The sequence below is a fragment of the Phallusia mammillata genome, chromosome 7 (assembly GCF_965637545.1).
Source record: "Phallusia mammillata chromosome 7, kaPhaMamm4.hap1.1, whole genome shotgun sequence".
Taxonomy (NCBI): Eukaryota; Metazoa; Chordata; class Ascidiacea; order Phlebobranchia; family Ascidiidae; genus Phallusia; species Phallusia mammillata.
The window spans coordinates 3,187,184-3,198,508 of NC_137258.1; the positions used below are offsets into that span (position 1 = coordinate 3,187,184).

General features: G+C 35.1%; 1 long non-coding RNA gene across 1 annotated transcript; it reads right to left on the reverse strand.

The window, feature by feature from the left end:
- Window position 1: 1 nt before the first annotated feature.
- Window positions 2-10,378, reverse strand: LOC145238711 (uncharacterized). The gene is made up of 4 exons (XR_013862168.1): window positions 9,709-10,378; window positions 8,626-8,674; window positions 8,354-8,411; window positions 2-1,155 (listed from the first exon to the last, which is right to left on the reverse strand). It is a non-coding gene; the product is annotated as an uncharacterized LOC145238711 (long non-coding RNA).
- Between the last annotated feature and the right edge of the window lie 947 nt (window positions 10,379-11,325).

The window sequence follows — 11,325 nt, forward strand, 5'->3', positions numbered from 1 at the left end:
TTTGGTCATACCATTTATTTCGAGGTGAGCCTTGCAAAGTAATCAATGGCACCATTTTCAAGCTAAGTTAAAAAATAGGAAAGGGGTTGTACAACAAGATTCATCTGAAGATTGTAACGACCTTGAAATTTAGGCAACAAAATCACATATATATTATTGTCAAATAGGTTTAAAATCTTTTTTTGTCAGATTAAAGCGATTGTTAACAACAAACCAGTTTTTATCACAAAACTAAAAAAGTCGGAAACAGAAATTACTTTTCACTACTTATAGCAAACACGTATTATATAACAAGCCTTATACATGCGAGTTCAAAACCAATTTTGCACAGTCAGCTATAATAAGGGTAACAGGATACAAAAAAGAAGACCTAATTTAAAACAACGTTTAAGCAAAGAAATATCGGCAAACCCGCATTATACATACATGAAAACATATCACGACAACGAAGTAGCATCATTTTTTGTTCTTTCGTTCCGGACATTTGATATCAAATAACTGAAACTGGTATCAAGAAAGTATAGTGAGAACGAACGCAAAGCAGCAACCAATTAACGGTCTTTAAAATATCAGCACCTGTTTAACGGGTACCAGTTCAATTTCTTGTTTTCCATCCTACCGAGCGTTTATAAAACAGAATAACTACCAGAAAATTGTAAACCTGATATTGAATGCAAGCGCTTTATGTTGAACAATAATTACAACAAATCATCACAATACAACTAAAACTTTAAAGAAAAACTCTGACGATCATATTGTGACAAAAAATGTGTCAAGCGTCATGAACTATTAAACCTGTACCTTTTTGTTTGTTATGCAAATCTGTAAGAAAAACGTATTTTTCTGACTACATGATGCAAGAGGTGGAAAAACCCTAACAGACTGTTACCAAGTTATCGCCGCTGCATTATACGACTTTAAAAATGCTAGTTTAAGGTCATAAACAGAACAACTTTAAGTTCATACAGAAGTTTTACACAAAATATGCATTTAACATGGTACAAAATGGACCGACGTGTTACCGTTCCCATGTTTGGGAAATAACGCAGGCGATATCTCTCTTTTATTTCGTCTTCATTTTTCAGTACTTTTTTGGTGATACTTTTCTATCCATTTCTAATGACGCAATTGCAAACGGTCGACGTCGACTTGTGTCTGAAAGAAAATTATCGCATCAAAATATATTAAAATGACAGATCTACTAAAGCTTTGTGATTGATTTATATACTTTTTTTCCACAACCTAAATGCATAACTTAGATTGGACACCACTTGAGGTTTAGATATTATAACTGGATAACCCATGTGGTTTGGTGTCCTTGCTGTTGACGTAACAGTGTTCAACAATCGAAATGTGGTAACGAAGTGACTATGCAAATAAATTTCACTTTAGGTCAGGAGGTTTCTTACAAAAATAGCTCGAAAGAAGTGTTTTCAAGCCTGATGTTTTATTCAGTATTGTGGTAAATAAAAAGCAAATGATAAGTAGGCTAAATCCGCTTTGCTTTGTACATTTGTCTTTGTTTCGTACAGCAACAATGGCAACATAGGTCAGTATTTCAAAAATTATAGGGTATTACAGCAACTGGTGACATAACAACCAAACTTCAATCTGTAAAAATATAACAAAGAAAAGTGCGTGCAAATATCATTAAACCAATTCTATAAAAGGGATTAGATAAATGCTAAGTAAGCATGTGGAATTGGCGAACGCGGCATTAAAACCTTCATTAACTCGAAGGGTGGCTTTCTGATATACTTTTATTTTGTATATTCTATACGATATTTACCAATTTACTATACACATCATTTGATCCACACATATGATTGTTTTTGTAAACAAAAACTAATGGGTCCCCACACGTGTGTATGTGCGGATTTACGGTAAACAAATGTTGCGGTGACTTTTAGATTTTTAAAAACAATTTTTTAGAAAGCATTAACCCAACAATAAAAAATTTTGTTCGTATTCTTTTTGCACTGTTATTGTCATATAATTACAAAAACATTAAAAAATAACGAAACAAATACTTTAATTCAATCTCTTGCTTTGACCCAGGTATTGTCGTCCAAGGTCAGGTTTTAAACACAATTTTTTCTAGAAAGCTGTGACAGTTGTGTTACAGACACTTTAAATTAAAAAGCAATTTGCTACAAGTGTACACACAACGAATTGTTTTTCATTGAAATTTGTTTCGCAAAACCATTGACCTGTAGTAACCTCTCAGGGTGCACACGCCAAACGACTGTTTGACCTATTAACACCGTTTTCAATAGCACGCCGTCCTTACTGTACAACAACACCGTTTAACCTAATTTATACATGCCTTGAGTGTTGATTCCTAAATTTATTGCAAAAAAACGCTACATTATGACGAAAGAAAGTTCTGAACTGTGTTAGCAATACCTACTAGTTGACCTTAAGTAACCCACGGTCATGCGGCGGCCGACCTGACAACGAGCATTTAAAAAAAAAACATTTATCTTGCAAAAATGTCAAGTTTGATTTTTCAACTTTATTTTGATTAACAAGTTTTGCTTGACATATACGAAACCGAAGCATGCTTATTAGGTTTAAATCACGTCATAGGTGTGAAACCTTTGCCAAAACTGAAAATGTGAGTGACAACTTAATAAAACAAAATAGCATTGCTGTGCAAAACAGCTAATTTCTGTTCACCAAAACGACATCTCGTAAAACGTCTGTCCGACGTCAAGCTGAGCCCCCCCGCTATCGTAAACCAGTGAGTTACTCTCTTGGGACTTTTGCCTACAGTGTCTTTCTTGACCAAACGAGTGTTAGACACATTTACGTTTCGGGGGCCTGTGGGTGAACCGCTGGGTAATTCGGGGTCAAACTTCTGGAGGATCAAGTTTGGATTAATAACTAACATATGTCTAAATTTAAACAAATTTGAAGCACTCTTTCTTGACCAAACGCATATAACAAACTATGTTTCAAAAATTTTGCATTTTGGGGGCCTGTGGGTGAACCGCTGGGTAATTCGGAGTCAAACTTCAGGAGGATCAAATTTAGATCAATAACTAACATCTGTCCAAATGCGTTTAACAAACCAGCGTTAGACAGAAAAAAGAAAAAAAATATGGACAAAACAATATGTGTCCCCTTCAGGGAAGGGGACCCATAATTAGAAGCTAGAAAATATTTACAAGGTACACGAAACTATTTTTCAAGAAACGTGGATTGCCAAAAGTTTTACGAGTATAATATATGTTTGGAGACTATCTACTTGTGGAGAAAAAAATGTTGACTGAGGTAACGGATAGTAAAATAAAGCAAAACCAATAGCAACTAGATGGAATGGTCGGAAGATTACGCTGGCATTGCAAATAATTAGGTTACCAAGAGATAAAAAAAACTTATCACAAACAACAAACAATCAGGGTGTCACATTTACTGCTTTTAAAGATTTACAGAATACGCAGAACCTTTGATGAAGGTAAATAAACTTTATAGAACGACTTCCTAATGTGCCAAACCTATGCGCAACTGAACAAACGTGGACTGTGTACTCTTATCATGTGGGTCAGCTAAGCAAATTTATCTAAGTTAAAATATTATTCACACAACTTCAGTGGACAAACATGCTTGTCACGCACAATGTATAGAGAACAGCCCACCACATATACTTCCTGGCAAAACAAACGGAGTGTTGCAACAGATAGTGTTAGTGCCAGTATCGTAGTCTTGAAATTGGTTTGGAAACAACATTTCCAGTTTTATACGTTTTTATAGTTTTAGGTAAGAGTTGCGCTGAAAACTTCCATGTGGATCTTTATACCAAAGCACTGGTTCGTTGTGTCTCATTTCCAGGTAACACATCCCTATGACAAGCTGAGTTACTCAGTAATTTACTAAACCCGAGTACAGTGATTCCTTGATTATCTCTACTTCATTTAAACAGGATTAGATTAGCCAGTCGCATTATGAAAACTTTTACAAGGTAAAAAAGTGCTAATAGACGAAATCCTAAGCCCAGCACTGTATGTTATAAGGGTGTGGTCTAACATTCATTTACCTATGTTTTTCCAAATTTTTATGAAAGTGGTTCCGCGATTTTAATGAAGTGTGGCCAGTGTAAATATTTCAACGAATTGCTAGCAATCAATCAATCAATATTTTGTTAGCAAGCGAGTCCATTTTTTTTATTTCTGAGCAGTTTCCGCGGCCTTAACTTCTCTTGTTGCCATTAACACTATAGCATGCTATATCAGACATTGCTTCTTAACACTGAGCCACAAAAGTGAATAGTCAATAAATTGCGTTGGTAATTTGGTGACTTAGTAAGGCATTTTATTTCATACGGTTTAACAAATAAGGCTACTTGAAAAATGTTTTTTTGACTTTGCAATGCATCAGGTTTTGTTTAAAAAAAAAGTGATAGCCACAGCTTGCTCTTACTTTGCGAGATATTGACATACGCTTTTGCTTTTATGTAACAGAATGCTAAGCTGGCTATAAATAAATTATAAAAGTACATGCAGCACCTCTTTACACAGTATATAAAATAATAAACGCATTTATTATGCAAAGTGAAATAGATTTATCGAACGAGCTGAAAAAGGAGTGTCATTCGAATGGAGCGGAAATGAACCCAAAAAAGTCAGCAAAAACTTTGCATCAGTTGGGTCTTGTGTACAAAGAAAAAAGTCCAGACAAGATCTGTCTCATTCAAAGTGTTGCTTTAATGACATCAGCTGTTTTAAGGAAGCCAGACAATGTAGATGAAATTAACAAAGATCTTGATGACGTGTGTTTGCATATTATGACATTGGCTGATGCTGCAAACCCAGATGCAGAGCTGGTGAGTAAAGCTGTTGCCGAAATTCAGGTACTTCGTGAAAAAACAAAAGACAAGCTTAGTGAGCTAAAACCAACGCCTGATGACCTAAAAGACAAAGAGCTGAATGCAATACGAAGGCAAAGAGTTAAACATGTTACGAAAATACAGGATTATGTTACTAAAACATACAAATACATAGTAAGACTTATCGCAATTCATACCCTTGGCATAATGCGAGAGCCAGCATGTAAGTTTGCTTTGGTTGGAATGGGTTCTTTGGCCAAAAGAGAGGTTACTCCATATTCTGATTTTGAGAGTATTATTGTGTTGGAAGAAGGAGTTAATAAACAAACCGATTATCAAAGTATCCTAGAATATTTTAAATGGTTTGCAACTGTTTACCAAATGATACTGGTTCGTCTTGGGGAAACATTGCTTACATTCTTGGCGATTCCATGTCTTAACAATCCTTTAAATAAGAAAATTGGTTTTATGATGCATACACTCCATGTGGAATTTGTCCTGATGGATTTGCTCCACAAGCAAGTAAGAATCCATTGGGAAGACAAACAAAGACATAGAAGAAGCCGTGGACAACTGAGCTGATCAAACCAGTCAGTGAGATGGTGAAGTACTTGGAAACAGAAGTGGATTTAAAAAATGGATATCATTTAGCAGATATGTTGACCACAACTTGTTTCGTATTCGGTGATTTTTATGTGTTTAAGGAGTTCGAATCAAAAATCGAGCTAAAACTAAAACATATGCCCATCTTTAACCAACGAGTACAACAGACTATCGAACAAGATTATGAACAGTTTGATGTGATGAATCGCAAAATTTTGGATCATGTAGATATAAAGCGTGTAACGTTAAGGGGTTGTTCTCTTTTCATTTCACATCTTGGTCGTTTGCACGATACGAAAAGTTTCAATTGTTCTGATATTCTTGATGAATTAAAGAATCGTGGAACTCTGAACGATGTATTGCATGAAAACCTTCAATTTTCGTTAGCAGTTGCATGTGAAATCCGTTTGAGGTGGTACAGCAAGACTTCAGGCCAAAATGACTTTTTGTATTACGATGTGGCAACCACCAGAACGTCGAGTGTGGAAGAATTTACAAAAGATTTAGGAAAAAAGGCAGTTATAGATGGATTAAATACTGCAGCATCGCTAAGACAGCATGTTGTTGATTGTTTGAAAGAAAAACAAGAAAAAGTCGAAATTGAGGAAAATCCAATTTATGAGGCACTCCTAGCTTTTACGTGTCAACAGCCCCAACAGGCTGTCAAAGCTCTTGAGAAATGTAAAGACCATGACGTGTGCCAAAATGTGGTGGTACAATCTTTCTTGCAGCTCCTGCATGTATCCTTTTTGCACTGTGGTGCCAAATATGAAGAATGCCTCGAAATGAGTGAAAACGAACTGACACGACTCGATTCGTTGAATGACGATTTAACACCACTAGATATGTCAAAAGTATTTGAATTACGTGGTCTGTTTCTGACTACGTGCCTTGAATGCTTTGTACAATTGAAAAGGTTTGAAAATGCACTGGAATGTGTAGAAAAGCTACGCCTTGCTCGTGCCAAGGGATTGCAATCTTTTTCAATAGGGGTGATTAACCGAAACACTGGAAAGTGCTTTATGCATTTTGGAGACCACAAACAGGCACGGCATTATTTCGAGATTGCATACAACGAAGAAAAAAAGGAACATGAAACACCGATGTTTAGGTTCGATTTATTGCATAGCGACTATAGTATGTGCCTCATTGAATTAGGTTGTTATGACGAAGCTCTTCAGGTGAACGACGAATTAATATCCAAAAGGCGAAAATGGCATTTACATGAAGAAACTGACAAAATGCTGAATGAGGCATTTTACAGGAAAGGTATTATTCTATGTGGCCAACAAAAATACAAAGAAGCTCTTGTTTACATTGACAAGTCAAGGAAATGCAAAGCTATAAATGAGAAAAAAGAAACAAATTTTTACTTTACCGACTTTGTTTCTTATAAAGTGGAATGTCTAACAAAAATGGGCCGTTCATCAGGAGAAAGTTTCTTGAAACATATTTGGCAAGAGAAAATGGAACTACTTGGGTCAGAGAACAGACAGGTGCTGCCTGGGTCAAATTTTTACGAAATGTGCAGTTTTATTTATCATTCTATTTGTACACGCAATTTAAAAAGGGGCCAACTACCAGTTTATGTTTGCCATCTTGTCACAATTTTTTTCGAATTGTAGCACTGCAAGCAGTGTATTACAGTGACAAAGAGGAAAAAGAAACTTTGCCAATTCGTTAATGACAACTATTGTATTAAGGGAAACTCATGTTTAAACCTCTAAAACACCAACAAGTTGCCAATTGGGGTCTAAAATCTGACTTGGACTGTTGTAGTCTGTCTTTTTGAAGTCATAGTAAGGATTTGTAAACAACAAGTTATAGAAAAGCGTAGTAAGACAATTTCTGCATTTTTTTCATGCTTTGTCACTTACAAGATTGTTTGGCGAGCATAGCTGGTTTTAAAAGTACTACACAACAGAGGAGTTCTAACATAAACACTCATACAAAGTTCTGTTTTTTTCTGGAAACAAATAATGATTTATATAATATAGCACCTTGTGATAATATCTTTGTTTGTGTTCTTGCTTAGTGATGGTCATTATGTTTTCTTTGTCTATCTTTTTTGCTTACAACTATGTTTAGTTTAAATCATGTTAGTGATTTTTAATTATTGGTGCACTGCAAAGTTTGTCGAACAACAGGTCTTCTAATTAAATCACAAACCATTTGTGCTAATTTCTGGAGATGTAATGATACATTCTCAGTTATGATCTACTTAAATTTCATTTCCACTAACGTATATCCACCACATACTTTTGAAACCTGTGTAAATATTAGCATTGCTGTGTGAGCAAACTTTTTCTCAGTCACTTCAATTTAAATCACAGTATCAGGTACAAAAGCATTGACAATGATGAATCACCTGGTTTAATAACATTTCTGTTCAAAAATGCAATCTTTATAAGGGCAGAGTTGTTTGTTAAAATGGAGTCAAAGCGTAAGTGAAGGGGTAGTAAAACCATTTAAAGAGTAAATATAAGTAAGTTGGGCACAGATAGGAAAAAAAATCTACAAATGTAGGAAGACAAAAATACAAATTAAAACAATTGGTATGAGGCTTCTGTAAAAGGTTTGGTTGACTAAATACCTAGCCAAAATATTTACATAGAAATAAAATTGATTTAGGAGTCAACAAGGTCGAACAAAAAAAAAGACTGAGCTTATAATGGGCCTGTCTTTAAGCTGCCTGAATCTGAGCTGGTATATTATCTCATCTTTCTAATATTAAGCAAACAATTTGTCCTAGCTACTCAGTTACTTTACAAAAAGAAATCCAGCTGCATCAGTGCACTTAAAAAGTCCAATAACATACTTAAACATGTTTAAATATTCATACTAGGAGTATTAAAGCAGTGTGCAGCATCTAATGATACCTAGGCATAATTACAATGCTACTGTAACTATGTAAAGTTGTACCATAATCTCTTTCTCCTTGGAATGCTTAGATTCATTGCTGTACTGCTTCTTCTGTTGTCTGTAATTCAATGACATTTAGTTAGCCTTTGAAAACATCACCTTCTGTGACAATGCACATGACATAATAATAACCAAAATTACATTACTTGGTGCAAATAGAAAGTGCAAGACATAAAAAGAAAATTCATACAAAATAATGACCACAAAAGTGATTTCTTACTTAAAGATGAGGGTTGTATGATAGTGATGTGACAACTCTATTCTTAGCCTACCTTCATTTTTTGTTGTCAGATTATTCTGGTCCTAATGATGTCACTGCATCTAAAAATAATAAATAAAAGCATTAATATTGTTCCCTATAAAAAGCCTGAATATTTTCAAATGAACAGATCAAGGGACAGTTAAAACATTTTTTATGCACAAAAGGAAAAAAAAAAACTTAACAGACAATACAAACGGTTTATGTTTGCAAATTGTGGAAAGTGATTTACTATTCTAAAATTTAAACTAGAATGGTGGCTTTCTGATATACTTCCATTTTGTATACTCTATATCAGGGGTGGGCAACATACGGCCCGCGGGCCGGATCCGGCCCGCGACGGGATTTTGAGCGGCCCGCAGACAGTTTCTGGTCTTGCATGATAATGTGGCACGCAGCCACATTCTGCCGCAATCCCCTACTACTTGCTTACTCCGTCAAATTATAGTTGTAACGGACAGTAACGCTCCCCACTAGCAAAAAACTTTCCCGCCGTTGTAACCATCGCACCATACATCCATTGTTACGACATAACTGCCAACCTTGTGTTTGGCCTGATTTCTCGGTTTTCTTTCTTTCCACACGTGTAGCCTAGTTAGTGTTTCAGCAGTATCTAAGTCTGTGGTGTATGCATTAAATTTGCTGTGGTGAATAATTTTATGTTATATCAGTTAGATTGTTTTGACTGTATTGTAATTGCGACGTTCTTGATTGTATTTAGTTTAGGTGGTCAAAAATCCGTTTTAAATCACTGGATAAATACGCGATTCAGGAATCCGGCCCGCCAAGTACTTCATTTTCCCATATCAGGCCCGCCGACTGGAGAAGTTGCCCGCCCCTGCTCTATATCCTATTTATCAATTTACTATACACATCATTTGATCTACACATATAATTGTTTGTTTTTTTGACAAAAACAAATGGGTCCCTACAGGTTTGTGTGGATTTACAGTAGACAAATGTTGTGGTTATTTTTAGATTCTTAACGACAAATTATTAGAAAGCATTAACCCTAATTTTAAAAAGTTTTGTCCTTATTCTTTTAGCATCATTATTATCATATAATTACAAAAACTGCACAAAAACGTAAAAATACTTTCAGTTTGATCTCCTGCCTTGACATTGTCATCCAAGGTCAGTTTTAATCACAAATTTAACTAGAAAGCCTCACAGTTGTACTACTGACACTATAAATTATAAAGCCATTTGATACATAAGTATAAATAACACTTTGTTTTTCACTTAACTATGTTTTACAAAAAATGATATGGACCTGTAGTAACCTCTCACGATACAGACAAAGTTTTGCTTGTCATTTACGAAACAGAAGCATGTTTATCTAGTTTAAATCACACAGGCATGAAACCTTCGCCAAAACGTTAGAAATTTCACATGATAACTTAATAAAACGGCATAGCATTGCTGTGCAAAAACAGCTGATTTCTAATCACCGTAACGACTCTCTCGTAAAACATCTGTTCGCATCAATCTAAGCCCCCCCTGCTCTTCTTTAAGCTGCCTTAATCACAAACCAGTAAAATACTCCATTGGGACTTTTATATGACAACAGTGTACACATATTATGGGCGGTAAAGGTAACCATTTGGCCGATTAGGTTAAAAATTTCAAATACTAAACAAGTAACCTACTGCAAACAGTAGTTTAAAATCCAACACATTAGGGCTTATATTTCTGTCCTTAACTTAAACTAAATATATGGGGGTTTAAGGGGTTAAAAAATGGGGAAATCCAATAAAAAAAGGTGGAAAATTGTTTAGAACACCTTACATTGCACCGATCAACAACTCCTAGATTATGCACTTTAGTTAGTACTGGCATGCATAGCAGAACTCCATTTGTTAAGAAGCTAACGATATTTACATCAATTATATCCACATTCCGCTGCTGCAAACTTTCACTGGCTGAGAAAAAAAATCATTTAAGTGACATGTTGTTAAAGATAGCATGTCAACAATACGCAGTAATATTCACAAATATTACTGTAGTTGCTAAAGAGTTGAAACCCCGGCAAAACAAAACAGTTGTTAAAAAAAAATCACAGCTTCATGCCATTTTCAGTGATCACAGCCTCAATTATATCAACAATATATAAGTGTATTACTTAGGGTTTTCAAAAAAAAAAAAACGATTGCTGTCATCAGTGAAATAGTGCACAATGTCTACACCAGAGGTCGGCAACACCTGGCATGAGACATGATTTTTCATGGCACGCCAAATGATTTGCATGTTCATATTAAAGTACAAATTTAACCTTCTCACTGCTTGTTTTCACTTTTTGTATCAGGTCATTGTCTTAAAATCCAGCCTACATGCACAAAACATGCTTTTTCTTCTTACTATTAAAAGCACCCGACACAAACCACTATTACCCACAAAAATGTTGGCACATGAAGCCATTACCACCTCAAAATTACAAGTATATTGACTTGAGCCACTTCAAAGGTTGCATACCCCTGGTCTACACTTTATTCTACGATATTGTCAATTTTGTTTTCTTGTGTACCTTATTATAGCATCTGTCTGCATTATTTTAAACCACCTTTAAAGTTTCCAGTGCAAACAAGTTGGAATATTGATAAATGCTGTAACCACTTTTCCCATTTTTTCCAAGTGATTACTATGCTATTTCAATAGACAAACTATTTCAATAGACAAACTATTTCAATAGACAAACTATTTTAATAGACAAACT